The sequence below is a fragment of the Parasteatoda tepidariorum genome, chromosome 4 (assembly GCF_982258835.1).
Source record: "Parasteatoda tepidariorum strain Cologne lab strain chromosome 4, Ptep-v5.0, whole genome shotgun sequence".
NCBI classification, from domain to species: Eukaryota; Metazoa; Arthropoda; class Arachnida; order Araneae; family Theridiidae; genus Parasteatoda; species Parasteatoda tepidariorum.
In genome coordinates, this window is record NC_141758.1 from 122,275,395 (window position 1) to 122,291,711 (window position 16,317).

A 16,317-nucleotide genomic window follows, 5' to 3' on the forward strand; every position below is an offset into this window, starting at 1 on the left:
AATCTAAAAAAGCATCATGATAACATTAATTAAAATTATAGGTGTAACCAAAACTGTTATACTCTGCATCTTCATATTTATAGATTTTAATTTTAAAAAAAACAGAGTAAATAAAGAGTTGAAGCAATAAAATAGCTGAAAAAATATGAAAGTAACTTTTTTTCTTTTTTAGGCAGAATTATATTAAGTTACTTTTCTTGTTCAAGGGAAAGGACAGAAATACTTCTGATTTTTCTGTTCTCATTTCGGAATTAAAAAAAATTCGTCAATCACTGGCTTGCTTCAGCTAGAATTTAAACTGATAAAATAAAAAAATAAATAAAAATTCTGAAATCACAGAAGTTCAAAAGATAATTTGCTCTAGAAATGACGTACCGCCATGTGGGGCTACTTTGTGCAAAATTCGAATTTGGCACTTTTCAAGTGCTGCTATTCAGTATTACGTTTTTTTCACGTTAAAAATGTGTGGAATTCGAAGATAGAAGTCTCTTTTATTATTTCAAACATTTTTTCAAATTTTAAAACAATCTCAGAGTGTGTTTTGTTTATCCAATGTCAACAACTTTCCGAGAAGGTCAGACGTCGAAAAGTGTGCATGGAAACTTTAGCTGTGAAATGCAAAGACGTTGATAAAACAATTGTCGTAATTGCAAAATTCTTTATTTATGTATTAATAAACAATTATATCATGTTAGCGTTAAAAAAATTGAAAATTAAGAGCAAATAAACGGAAAATGAAAAAAAATGCACTGAGGGGCTACTTGGTGAAAAGTTTAATTCGTCTTTTTTTTTCGACAGAAAAATGGTCAGACGTTATAAAAAAAAATACCTGGAATGAGAAACTACCGTAATTACACTTTAGAAAAGCTGTAACAATGTTTGTAAGCAGTTGCTGGTGGTATGTCGATTGCAGAAGTTTCTCGGAAGTACAAAACCCACAGAAATACTATCTCCAATAAAATTCACAAGAAACACGTGCAAACAAAGATACAAAGATTTTTCAATGAATTAATCAAACGATTTAACACATAAAAATTTATTTCATAGGACATCAGGAGATTTTGACAGAAACTGAAGAGCAAATTCTGTCATGTTCATTCAAGTGTGTTATGTTCAAATTTATCAATATTATAAATGTTAATGAATAGGTAATAATTATTATTTCTGAAATTTCATCCATTTCAATGTTCAAAAATGTATATGGTTTCCTTTTGTTTAAATTCAAATGTTTTGAAATAAAAATTCTTTTTAATAAAAAATACTTTATAAAAAATGGTTTTTTTTACGCTGAAAATTATTTTCAAACTAATATCTTTACATATCTTGATGTTTTTGTTATTAAAAATGTCAACAATTAACTTTTTTAACAATTTTATATCAATATTTTACTGAAAACATGATTATTAAGCAGAATTCCTATCGCTGCACAAAGTAGCCCCACTTGGGGGCTACTTTGCGCAAGGTATGTTTTGACTTATTATTTGTAAATATTACATACAAATAATGACAATATTGATCAAATTCACTCGTCTGAGTCCAGTTATGAATATAATATCGATAAATTTTACTAAAGTTTGAATTAACATAGTTTTTTTACATGCCAAAGTTCAAAAACTGCGAAATCCTGCACAAAGTAGCCCGACATGACGGTAGGTATTTATTTATTTTTTCATTTTTTAAAGAACATGACAAAAACATTTTATAATTTAATAAAATATGACTGTGAGGGGGGAGTTTGTTACAAAATCAGATATTCGAAACACCAAGAAATTGGGGGAGGGGAAAATTCCAGTTTAATCATTAGATTTTTCTGTGACCTAAATCCATGACTTTTAATGATTTTTTAAAAAAATAGTTAAAATCATGACATTTTACGACAAATTTTGTTCAATACCGAAATTCATGACTTTCCAGGTGCGCTGTTTGTGGCTACCGTCTAAGTTTTTTATTTTAAAAAATGTGTGTGCATTTTAAATTGCCTCATTTCGGAATTCAAAGTACAATTTTGTTGATATACATGCTAGTAAAAAGTCATATTTATCTTTTAAGTATATTAATGATATTTTTAAATTTAGAAAAATAATTAATGAGTATTTTTTCAATAATGTTCAATTAGAAAAATAACTGCTGTTTAAAAGATTATTTATTTAATTTCCGTTTTATTTCTCTTTTTCTTTGAAATTAAGTTTAAAAAAAAGCTTTTGCTAAACGCTGCTGTTCTAAAGATGGAATATTGTTAAAACTTAAAACTTTTTAATGTACGTTAAAATTTTTTAAATAGTGCTCGTATTGAACTTATTTGGATAATTTATTCTTAATTCGTCTTTTAAATATTTAAGTAAAAGCTGTTCATATAACACTTTATAAAATTGACTAAAAATATAAATTTCTACATACACTAGTTAAGCAAAACTGCATTTTTTATTGTAAATTTTCTTATTTTATTTTATAGGGTAATATCAATAATAAAGCTTAAAAAAATTCGTAACCTTATGAAATTTTACATACAAAGAATAAATATCAGTACAGGAATTGTTGCAAGAATATTATTTTACAAGTTAATATAATGATTCTTTGTAGTTTTGTCCATTGCTGTTAAATTCAAAGGAATGATTTTAACAATATAGATCATGCAATGATATATATTTGGAAAAAAAAAATCACGTGGAAGTAACAGAATTAAAATATACAAAAATAAACGTAGTTATACTAAAAAATTTCGGTAGTATTGGTTTAAAATATTTAATATCGAAATGTTTTTTTTAAATTCATCTCTTTGCACCATGTTGCTCTGCAGAATCAGTTATTCCACACTAGTAAAAAATGGCGACTGATAAACACAATGGTAAATAACAAACAACAATAATTTTTTTCGACTTATATGATACAGTTCGTGAAAAAATTGGAAAAATGTGTTAAAAGGACTTCATCGCTTTCTCTCCCTATCTGTTAGTAAAAAAAACGTCGTTCTGTGTTTCTTCTTCATCGAAACAAACTTACAAGAATTGGAACTAATGATTATGACATTTTTTCAAAATTGGAAATAGCATGTAAAATAAATAGAGGATTTTTTTTTTACTTTTTATAGTGCGCAGCTTAGCAGTAAAAAATCAAAGAACGTATGTAACATAAGCAGAACAATTTATTGAAATAAGGAAAGTAAAATTTTTTGCATTACTTCGGTTAAATATCAATAAATTAAAGGTCATAACGACTTTTTATAATCTAAAAAAATTAAATTTAAAAATTTTTTTTAAAGTAAATTATTCTTAAGAAAACTAACATTAAGTTATGTTATCTGTGATTTTAATTCATATGTGGTAAAATATATTTAGAATAATAAAACTTGTATCCCTAAATAGTCATATTTACTATTCATAAGAGTAATATTTTAAAAATATTGTATTTATAATAAATAGAAATATATTTATGAATGTTGTGGATTATGAATAAAATTGAAATTGTGGTTGGGCACAAAAAGTTGCTATCGCTTTTTTTTAAACATATGATTTGTTAAATTATGTTTTATAAATTCGTTTATAACGTTTCGTTTATAAATTCAAAAATATACAATTCCAAAGAATCAAATTAACGTAATGGCTTCCATTTTAGTTGCCAAATATTTTTAGAACTTTTTATTCAAGTAGCGAGTTAATTTTTATTCCAAAAGTAAATTCTGCATACAAAATGCATCGAAAGATTACTGATGAAGTAAAATGGATATTTTGTTGCAGAGTGTTATTGAATTGTATTTTCCACGACCTTTAATTATAAATTTTATCCATTACTTCGATTATTTTACTTGTTAAGTTCGCAGAATTGTAGTGTACTTTATTTAAGTTCATTTATGTTTTATTTTTAATTCTCGCTTACTTTTATTCTTATTTTTTGTTTTAAGTTTATTGAAGCTCTTATTTTAAGTTTCTTTTTTTTCGCAGTCGAAATTTAGACTTTAATTGAATTGCAGAAAATATAGTGACAAATCTTCTCTACATTTCGCATTTCTCTAACTTCTGCGATACACTTTTAGTACTATACGCCCATTTTTTTAGATCACCTTTTACAGTATTTTTGACCATGAACAGAAAAGAAAACGTGCCCTTTAGATGAAACTGTATGATATTTCGTATGGACACTAGTATGATAAGTATTGTCTAGATTATATTTACATCACAATAAGGGGTTGTTTATCGCTTTGCGTACCCCCATTTAAAATTAAACTTCTGAAAACTATTCTAATAACTTAACAAAAACATCATGTAATCATCTACTTTAGATTTCAGACAATCAATCGATTCATATTTTAGTACGAATGTCAGTACTGTTAATACTTACGTTGGTTGTTTCCGCCCATCTGGATTGAACAACTTTTAAATTCATGAAATATTAGGGAGATCTGAGAGTAATGTCATTTCGATGCACTTGATATTTGTTACCAAGATTTTATTTTTAATCAAAAATGTATTCACCCTCGTTATCAACAACCCTTCAATTCCGGATCGTAAATAAAAGGGATTTTTAAGACTATCGAATATTCAATGTGCCAAACCGTCATTACTTTCCAGGTTTCCTGAATATTTACTAACATGATAATTACAACACAACTTGAGCTTACACCCTTGACTTTACACACACTTTTATTTGGATTTCGAATGATATTATAGAAAAAATTGTACTTTGAATCAAATTAATGATGCATTTAATTAAAAAATAAAACATCTTTTTGAAAGAAAAATAATCTTGTTTGCAAGTGTTCCAACAATTAAAATATATAAAATGTGCAATGTTTTTAATATTTTATTTTAGTTACTGGAATTTTCACAACAATTACTTAAATATTTTAAATATAATCAGTTATACTTTTAAAAAAAAATCATTTTCTTTAAAATGTATATTTAAATGTATGTATATTTAAAATGTATTTGAGTGGAATTAAATATTTACATTTATTTTGTGGACTTGAAAAAAATATTTAGTTTATTATAACTCACTTAGTTATTTGGAGTTTTAACAGCTTGTACATCTTTTTATTATTATTAAGGAAATTTGAGTTTATTATTAAACTTATTTATCATTACTGCAATATGCTGCATTTATATATTCACATGTATGAAAAATGTATTTACTAATGAAAAGAATTTCGACTTTTTCTCTATCCATGAAAATGCTTTAATATCATTAAACTAAAGTACAAATAAAACTAGTGTTTTGAGTGATGGGATTTTTAGAAAAATGCCGAGAAAGTCTTTAACATTACAGAAAGAGGAGAGAGTGTTTTAAGAGTTAACTTCATTTGCTAGATAAAATATTTTTTAATTTTTTTGTGAGCAACATAATACTTAAAAAAGTTATCTAATTTAAATAAATTAGTTAAATACAGTGTACTCCCGATTATCCGGGTTAATCACCGGGACAGGTCACACGGACAATCCGAAAACTCCTTTTATTAAAGAAAAAGTCAATATCAGTACAAAAAATATAAAAATTACTGACATTTGCATGCATAACATCAAACTTGGAATTTTCCTTTTTAAAAAATGTGCAATGCGTCTTCGCCATATATCGATACACATATTTTACGAACCGCAGTAGTGTCACCGTAATCAAATCCTCCCATATAATCTAATAAAATTTCCACAGAGCAACAGAATGAGAAATAGTATTTCATTCATTTACTACATCTTCTGCATCAGTTACTATCATCACTATTTGATTTAACAACATAACGATGTCCCCCGTGGCAGAAACACGGCGACACAGCGACATTGTCGCAGAAAGGGACTGAGTTCTTGCAGAAAGATTTTCTTATTTGGGAAATAAAATTTTTGGGTTTGGCAAAAACAAAAGTTCTCAAAAAAGATTCTGCAGAAACAGAAACTGTTTTACAAAAAAATAATTTCGACAGAAACAGAAAATTTCTGCAGAAGCAATAATGGTTCTGCAAAATTATTTTCTTACAGAATTGTTTTTCTAGCGTACCGTGGAAGGGGAAAGCACTCGTGATCCTCCGTTAACCTCCCTAGTCCGTGTCCAACACAAACAATAACTGGATATAAAAGGGGAGAAATTTTTTCCCCTTTATTAAGCTATTTTTGGGACATTTGCCAACTTCGGCTTTTATCGCTAGCGCAGTAATTTGCTTTTTGTGTTTTCTTACGAGAATAGAGCGTTTTATATTTTTTGCACTTATGTGGAAAATTTCATGCCTAAAAAGATTTTTCTTTTTTAAAAAAATAATGTCTAGCGAAAAGGTTATTTGTTGCTCTTGTGAAGCAACAATAATTATAAAAAAAAAAAATTTGAACTTATTTTTCAAGGCCCATTTCGAAGAAGAAATAAGATGGAAAATGACAATATCTAGCGATGTCAGAGATTTTTTTTTTCCGCAAAGCGACAGGAAAATAGGAAAAAAGCTTTCCACGCTACTAATATTGAAAAAAAAAAAAAAAACGTTCTAGATTCAAACCAAATATTCTTACTAGTAGCGATGTTGATAGCAAGGATGAAACGGATGATAAAATGCCTATATCTTTTGAATTAAGCCGTCGATATAAAAAAAAACACTTGCAATATAACGATAAATGAAATAAAGCCTAGGATATCTCACTATCTACGATTTTTTGGCATGCGAATGAAAACCAGATTGGTGGAAAATATTTACTGGCGAAACACTTTCAAATAGGTTTCCATACGCATGTGAAAAAAATCGCATCCAATGAGTATGGCTCTAATACCGATGTTTCAGCACTGATGAAGACGATTTCGTTTCGAGATGTTGAATAGTCTTGAGCGTATTGAGTCGGAAACCGCGTCTGCGTACTTCGTGTGGAATCAATGCTATATATTTACACAATACAGTGAGACTTCTGTTACAAATCGCAAGCGCTGTGTATTTTTTTCTTTCTGAACTTAATCTGATCACGAAAAAAGTTTTATTTACCTTCTTTTTTTTTTTATAAAATTTTTTCAATAAGTCAGCACAAAATTAATCGAATCTAATTGTTTTCATATAGAAATAGATTGCTTTAATTTTTTTGCTTTTAGAATTCGGTTATAGTCAATATTATTTTATTATTTTGATTACTCTACCTCAATATTAATTTTTTCACCTGATTTGTTTCTGTACCTGATACAATTACTATAATGAAACATTAAATCATACTGTTTTAAGCTGATACTTCAAATTCAGTTATGTTGTTTTATAAATTTAATCTTTTTGTCCATTCTTAGCTATTTTTATAAGTTCTATCTTATTACAGGTTCTGGGTTATCTTTATTTATGCTCTAGTAAGCATTTTTGTCTGCAGATCTATACATTTACAATTTTTCTTTATTATCGAAGATTATGCACATTTAAACTTATTAAGAAATTTAAACTTATATTATGACATGAAGAAAAAAAAATCTACATAGTTTTATTCTATGCATGTAGGCTTTTTTATAAACATGAAGTGCATCTATTATTATAAATTCATTACACATATATTTATAACGATAAAAATATCTTGCAGAAAGATATTGGTTCTAGTTAGGTTTGTCGCAGAAAGCCAGAAAAAATTCTGCCACAGGGACGATGTCTTCATCAGTCAAATACTGGAAGCTAGGCTCACATGCATCACTTTGAAACCTATCTTCTAAATTTTCTGCATCAAGAATTTCGAAACCTTAGATTTCTTCTGCTTGTTCGAGAATACTGTTATCATATTTTTCTTGAACATCTGAAGAGGATTGTTCATCATGCGGTATGATCTTTCTCCAAGATCGTGACAGATAACATAGACGATTTTACCTTTGACCATGCTGCTGATATTCCATATACTGCAATCCAATAACGAATATTGCTTCGAAAAATTTGGTAGTGTTATAACTTCATGAATCAAATTTTTTTAATCTTGAAAATGTTTCTCTTTATATTTTCTGTGTGACTCCGGAATGAGCACGGATAATCCGCAAACCGGATAATCCGTGCACGGATAATCGAGAGTGTACTGTACTATGGAAAATTAGTAATATTAAAAATTTATTAATTAGTTCATTAAATATAGCACTTGTATTTAGACAAGAAATAATTTCCTGCAATTTACTCTAAAATTAAAAATGCTATTTCGAAAATTAATTGAAATTTAAAAGTAATTCAATAAAGTAAAAAAATTCAATATTTCGAAAGTGTTGGAGAAAATAAAAATGCAATCTGTTTTTTAAAGGTAAACTTTTGGTTTGATTGGGGTTCAAACATGAAAAAGAACGCAAACTATTCACATCGATTCAAACAGAAATATTCTAGCACAACCGCGAGTGATTTACGATGACAGCTTATACGCCTCTCAATTTGCGAGCAGTAGGAGGTTGAAGGGGAAGGAAATATTCTAGTTCAGAAAAAGACGTGATCGCCACCCCAGAGCTAGAACATGAACGCGTGCATACACGGGCAAGCCGCTTTTAGCATAGAAATCATGCCTGTAATATAACGCGCTTGATGCCAGGAGGATTAACAGATAAAAAAAGCCAATGCGTAATGCCTCTTTATTGCTTTGATTAAAAAGAATCAATCAAGCGTCAGGGAGCATTGCCAACTTATTCAACAAAAAAAATGCACCTTTTAAGCACTCAAATAATATTTCTTAAAGCACTTTAAAAAAATCCCAATTTGGCAGAATTGGAAAGTGTTTGACAATTGACGGTTTTATCTGGTTTTAACCGTCATTTCAAAAACAAAAACTTTCGGCATTGTTTTAGACAATTGTCACAATTTTTTAATCATATAAATCGAATGGCATTTTAATACGCTACAGACTGACGATATGCGGAAATAGATTGGAGTTGAATTAATTGCGAAAATGTTGAATAGAACAATGTGAAGTCTTTTTCTGCATACTTCGTAGCGAAATTTAACACGGTAAAGAAAAAAATCTCATTTTGAAAAAGGGAAATATTAAGCACTTTTTAAAAACATCCAATGAAAAATGCACCTTTAAGTTCTTTTTAAAATGCTACGCACCCTGAGCGTGTAAAGAGGTTTATCCTTTCTCAAATAAACACAAAACAGAGATTATTGCGTAATTAAAAACAGTTGAAAGTTATTCCTTGCTTCGGAGACCACCTTACTTATGAGGAAACAAACGCTCAAACAATTAAGAGGCTTCACCCTGAGTAACAGAATTGAAATGACAGCATGCTTAACTCCTCGCAACGTTGCTAAAATGTGGTGTTTATAATGCAGGCGTCGTTTTATAGCGGACAGGACTTAAATACAGCGTGGAAAATGTTCACAAAAATCTGCTTCGTAACCAATTTAGCCGTAAACATCACGCCACTGAAAATTCCTCTGAAACAATTGGCAAATCTCATAACTAATAATAGTTTAGAATCATCCGAAGTTTACTACTTAACTGCAGTTTACAAGCATAGAATATTACAAAATGCAGAATAAAAATTAACAGAATAAATGTTTATACCTTTAAATTTTTCCAACCGAAATTCAATACCTAAAAAGTCCTACTTTCGTATAAAAATGATCGTAGAATTGATGATGACCGTCTTGCAGTTTTGGAACTCTTTGCAGCATTTCGCTTATAGCTCGCTTATCGCAGAACGAGTGATAGGTTGTAGTTGTAGTACATTTGGCTGTTGCTTGGCTGCCCGCCTTTTTAATAAATAGAGGCATTTGATTGGTCAATTACATCAAGGTTTTCATCTTTATCGCTTAATCGTATTGTCAGGATTACTAGAATGGCATTTTTGTTTGGCGTAATTTTACTACTGCGCATGTTCGGTTAGATAATTTATTCGAACCAATCGAAGCACTTCGTAGACAATGAATATAGATGCTTGTATCCCCTCCTTTCCTTGTATGAACTCAGACAAAGACATAAAGATATAAAGATCAATCACTATACCCAGGGACTAATACAGGGACTAATAACCTTGCCTTTATATCTATGACTATACCAAACGGATGTCAGGGTGAACTTTGACATAATTGGTCTCTACTCTATTTTTTCTTATTTGATTTTTATAAATTGTCATGATAAATAATAACATTCTGTCTCTGTGGCAAAAAAATCTGAACACATTTTTTTCAAATTTTTTAAAGATTTATAGTTAGTAAATTTTAAAATGAAAAAATTAATATAATCTAAAAAATTGATTTTTATATTGTTCTGAAATTCAAATACTTGAAATAAATAAATAAAAAAAAACAATTTAAGTACTTATTAAAAACATATAAATATAACTAAAAAATAAATAATTAAAATAAAATAAAGAACAGTTTTATAAGCAATCGAAGCTGACCAAAACATTTAATTTCATGAAGAACAGTAAATTGGAAAATGTTAATAATTGTTGAGATAGAGTCTCATAATTGTCTGCTAGCGTTCAATCAGTTTGTTATTAAAACTTTTTCATGGTTTTCATTTGTGCGTAATGTAAATTCTAATTATTTTCATTTAAAAAATTCCTTCAAAATATAATTTCATTCCTGTATTTAAATTACAAGTAACTTTGATATCTGGGTTATGTACAAAAATACAAAAACGTACAAAACAATTTTTAGAGCATTTCACAACATTTCCTTATATATCAAAGATGGCTATATATTAAAGATGATAAAATAAAATCATTGATTATTAAAAATGATTTCATTGCTATAATGAGCATTTCGAAAAATTTGACAAACGCTTTCTTGCTTTTCCTTAGCTCGTATCGCAGAATTTGGTTACTACAATAGCTTTTATATGTATGCTTTTATTCTGATACTTAAATTACAAGTTACTTTGATTCCTGGGTTGCGTACAAAAATATTAATATAAGAAGAGTGTTTCAGAATATTCACTAAGATGACAGATTGTTTTTCAAGGATGATAAAAAAAATTATTGATTATAAAGAAAAATTTCATTGCGATAATCAATATTCAGATGGAAACCTATTACCATTGAGCAATTTAAAAGATTTTTTCGTGGTTTTCCTTCGCATATAACGCAAATTTGATTATTTTAATTTAATTAAAATAAATAATAATATATTCATTAAAATAAACTATTCTAATTACTTTCATGAATATGATTGTATTAAGATACTTAAATTGTTAATTACTTCGATTTCTGAATTGGATTAAAAATAATAAGGGCGTTTCGTTACATTCACAAAGATGATAAGCTTCACAAGGATAAAAAAGAAAAAAAGATTGGTTTTTAAAAAATAATTTCTTTTAGATAATAAACATTTAGCTAGAATCCCATTACCGATAAAAGTGATTTAAAAAAACATTTTCGTGGTTTTCCTTAGCGTGTAACAAAAATTTTTATAGTTTCAATTAAAATAGGTTATTTTTATAGCAATTGTACTTCGATACTTAACTCACTTTTCGACTTACTTTAATTTCTGGGTTCAGTTAATAAGAAGAGCTTTTCGTTCTTTTCAGAAATATGGTACCCTATCTATAAAAGTTAATAAAAATTAAAATGGCTGTTCGTAAAAAATATTTTCATTGAGATGATGATGAACACTTTGCTTGAATCCTATTACTATCACCAACCAATTTAAAAAATATTTTCATGGTTTTCCTTTGCGTGTAACGCAAAATGCGATTATTTTGATTTAATCTTAATTAAAAGAAACTAATCTTTTAATTTTCATAAATATAATTTTGCTCCGATGCTTAAAGTGCAAATTATTTTATTTTATGTACCAATAAAAGCAATCTGAAAAACATTTTCGTTTGTTTTTCTTAGCGTGTAACGCAAAATTTGATAATGTCCTAAAAAATTCTGATGATTTCGGATCTTAGAAAATTTCTGACCTTTTCGGTCCTTAGAAAATTTCTGACGTTTTCGGTACTTAGAAAACATTCAGAAGTTTTCGGTACTTAGAAAATTTCCTTGACGACGTTAATTTCGTCGTACGTTAAAACGATTGGACCTGGATTTAACGTACGACGTAACATTTTTAAAAAAATAATAAATATGTAGAATAACTTCATTAAAAATTATGTTATGAAATTAAGAGAATTCCAACTATGTACTGTATATTTTATTGATACTTTTCATTTACATTTTAATTTTCTTTGACTTTATCCATTTTTCAATTTTTTTCACCTGCCTTTCTTTTTAAGTAACGAGGCGGTTTCTATTTAGATAATGAATTTTTATAAAAGTTCTTAACGACAGAATAAACGTATTACTGTTTTATATCAACTGTATCATTTCGAAATCCATTCTTTACATAGTTGTTCATTTACTTTAGAGAACACGCTGAAAATTAAATTTTGTTCTTTTGTTTTTCTATCAAAATTTTTTCAAGTTGCAATCGCGCAAACTGGCATTTCTATAATAGTTTTAAATTCTTGTAAATTCACTGCAAAAACTGAGGAAAGTCATTATAGAAAATAACAAATGTCTTAGAATATCTCGCAAAAAGATATGCTCCAATATTAGTAAGAGATAGTAAGGCCGAACGCTCCGTTCTTGATGTAAAAGTGCGAGCTTTGCGCCAAAGTGACCTCACTAGAGAAAATAGGAGGATTGGCGCGGCGAGAGCTACTTCAAAGGAGTGAACCAGCCCTTCTATTCTCTTTAGCCCTGACTGTGACCCCCCTAATTGGCCTATAAAAATTCTCTTCAGCAGCCTTGATCGGACCATAGACTCCTACCTAGAGTCCGAGTTTGAAAATTATATCTTGATATTAAAAGGAGCTAGGGGGTCTTGAAATTTGAACCTTTCTCGAGCCATTTTATTTTTTTATCCTTTTTTTTATTATTTCTTTACGCTCTCTTTGCTGAACTTCACACACAGAAAACACCCCATGCATGCTAGAATATCCAAAATGTTACAATGGAAGTCGAAAAAGAGCAAATAAACTGATTTTCCTGGATTTTTCCAGTTTTTTCCCATTTTCCCTATAAAACTTTTTTTCCCTACATGCAGGAAAATCCAGAACATCGAAAAACACATAAAAAAAATAATGTAATTTAAAATAAACAAAATAAAAAAAGAGCATTTTTTGAAAATTTGACCGTCCCTGGGATTCGAACCCAGGACCCCTCCCTCCTGCAGCGAGCCTGCTTGTCTGGTGGCCTACCTTCCAGCCCTTATGAAAATTTAAGGTATATTTAAGGTTGATTTGAGGTATTTTTGAGGTATTAAGGTCGTTTTGAGGTATATTTGAGGTATATTTAAGGTTGCAGAGAAACAGCAATAAAAATTATACCTCGTAAAGGTTGTAATTAAGGTGTACGAGGTTGATTTATATATACTTCAGCCTGTTTTGAGGTTGTTTAAAATTCACTTCAAATCAACCAGACTGATAAGGAGATTTTTAAGGTATACCAGGTTTATTTTCTTACACTTGTAACAAAGGAGGTATTTTTGAGGTATAAAATTTTTTACCTTATTTCAACTAACGATAAAAAGGTATTTATTGAGATATATGAAGTCATTTTATTTATACCTAAGCTTATTTTGAGGTTGCTTTAAATTCACTTCAAATCATGCAGACTGATAAGATGATTTTTAAGGTATACGAGGTTGTTTCTCTTACACTTGTAACAAAAGAGGTATTTATGAGGTATAAAAAAATCAACCTTATTTCAACTAACGAGAGTGAGGTAATTACGAGGTATAAAAAATATACTTTTTTTCTACTAACGATATTGAGGTATTTATGAGGTATAAAAAAATACCTTATTTCAACTAAAGAGAGTGAGGTATTTGTTGAGGTGTTGAAGTCATTTTATTTATACCTAAGCTTGTTTTAAGGTTGCTTAAAGTACACTTCATTTTAACTAACTCACTTCCCAGAGTTCCTTGCGAGCTGGCAAATGGCGTGTGTATTGACAATCGAAAGTCTATTCGAAATTCGGTAAGTGTGCTTGACATTTATTAATTTAGTTTTATCACTTTTAATCAAATATTCTTCAATTTTGAAACTTAAATTTTATTATTTTTGTTTTAACGACGCGTCCTGTTCTTAAATAATTTAAGTTGGAGGATATTCTTAGAGGCTATCGTTGTAGGCTTAGCAATAAGAGAGAATAACCGAAATATTTCTCGTCACTGTTTTGGGTAACATTACTGGTGAATCGTTACAGCAGGTTATGCACAGTATATTTTATTGTTTGTAGGTCAGTCAAATAGAACTATTCTTTTTATTTTGCTTAAATGTATATGTTTTAACGTAGCAGTACGCACGCTGATTAATTGAGAAAAATGTTCACAATTTCTCTTATAGATAAATCATTGAAAATTGAAAGATTTTTAAAATAGCAATGGCGTATATATATTTACAGAGCTTATCCACAGTTCCCTGATATTACTGAGATGGCCTAGGCTGTAAATAGCACATGCGCGGCAGCGCAGAAGAAGAGACAAGCAAGCTACTGCTCAGTCTTCCCCTAGGATATAGTTCTGAATTTATGCCTAAAAGAAAAAGTAATCTCTGCTAATAAACTACAGAGTTTATGTAATTGTTGATAACAATAGTTTGCTAGATATTTGATAATTGAAAACTAGTAACTGTACTAGCTCACTTCTTCATGTTTGATCACAAAACTGCTATTTTCATTACATGTTATTTTCTCGCATTTTACCCACGTTAATTATTTACTAAGCAGATTGTTATTACTTATTAGAATATTGGGCAGAATGAAATTAAATCCGATTTCAAGTTTATATGACAATTTGTTTCAAGGTTATGAGCTTTTTCATGCAGCTGTTTATGGTTCACTACTTCAAAAATTTGCGAATTTCGGAAATCTTAAATATTTTAGAAATAAGTCAGTATAGTATGCAATTTTAATCCTGAATTGAATAAAATCAATTGCAAATAAAAACATTTATTGTTGAAATTAATATGCATTATTTTGAGTTTCATCCTATGGGATGTGTATTTATATTTAAACAAGTGTTTGTAACAACTAACTATTAGTTTTATTCTGCTCGGTATTATAAGTTATATAGGAGATATTATACTCAACTTATTTTAAAAGTATTATTTCAAATCATTCTCTCTTAGACATTTTCCTCACATAAAATTACTCACAACTTTAAAATAAATGCTCCTTATCAGCTTGTAATTTGTTCTATTCGATTGAGTGTAAAAAAAGAATAAAAATTGGTACATAACTTTAAAATTTTAATTTATTAAACGATTGTAGATTCTTGATTACATTGATTAAAAATTATTAAAATAACTATTTTTTAAGAAACTCTGATGTGATTGACAATAACATAAGTCCTTTTCAGAATCAGAGTCAAAAATTTAAAAAAAAGCTGCTAGTTTCATGAAGTCTGACAAAAAGTTGAAAAATATAGAGTAGGTTTATTGAGTTTAAAGATTTTTAAAAAAGAAAGGGAAGGAAATCTAATTATTAAACTTACAAGTACCATAATGCTACAGATGTATAGAAAAATAAAAAGTGTTAAAATTGCATAATAAGATTGGAATTATACAGGGTGTTCATAAAGTCCCGGACCCATTTTGATGTTTAATAACTCATAAAATAATAAAGATAGATTAAAGTTAATAACATTAATGGTTAGATAGACTCAAAAAGTTTCATGACTCTTGTCAATGAACTTCCACGTGTGCCCCCTTCGTCGCACGGAGAATATCAAGTCGATAGTCAATTTCACGAGAGGTAGCTTTCTTTTTTACAGAAAAGACAATCTCATCAGTCGTATACTTAGACATGTTGGAAAACTTCGTATTTCCACAACTAGAAGAGCTTCAGCCACATGTCTTTTTGCAACAAGATGGTGCACCACCTCATTGGGGTATCATCGTTCGTAGTTCTTTGAATGACCATTTTACAAGAAGATGGATTGGGCGAGGAGGTCCAATTCCTTGGCCACCCAGATCACCTGATATAACGCCGCTGGACTTTTTTCTTTGGGGATTTATAATAACAATGTTTACAGGAGGATCGTGTCGAACATTGATGGCCTAAAAGAAAGAATTACAACCGCAATAGCCTCTGTGGATGCCGACATGCTTGCCGCTACCTGGCGTGAAATTGACTATAGATTTGATATTCTCCGTGCGACGAAGGGGGCACACGTGGAAGTTCATTTACAAGGTTCATGAAAGTTTTTGAGTCTATCTAACCATTTATGTTATTAATTTTAATCTATCTTTATTATTTTATGAGTTATTAAACATCAAAATGGGTCCGAGACTTTATAAAAACCCTGTATATTTGAATTTCTGTAAGTGTTGTTAATGGTAATATTGTCTTCAGTGTATTTTATTTTGTGGCTGTGATACATGTCATGCTTTTTAGCTACGAGGATTGAATAGAAATGGCGGATGATATTTATCT

The 16,317-nt window shown here is 29.1% G+C and overlaps 1 long non-coding RNA gene across 3 annotated transcripts in view; it reads right to left on the reverse strand.

Moving 5' to 3' along the window:
* LOC139426911 (uncharacterized) overlaps nucleotides 1-9,571 on the reverse strand; it is a 28,234-nt gene extending 18,663 nt beyond the window's left edge. For 2 of the 3 annotated variants that reach the window (XR_015433374.1, XR_015433376.1), the window contains exon 1: nucleotides 9,456-9,570. This is a non-coding gene — a long non-coding RNA (uncharacterized LOC139426911). Of the gene's footprint in view, nucleotides 1-9,455 lie in introns of all 3 variants that reach the window. The other variant, XR_015433375.1, reaches the window with a different exon arrangement.
* Nucleotides 9,572-16,317: the final 6,746 nt, after the last annotated feature.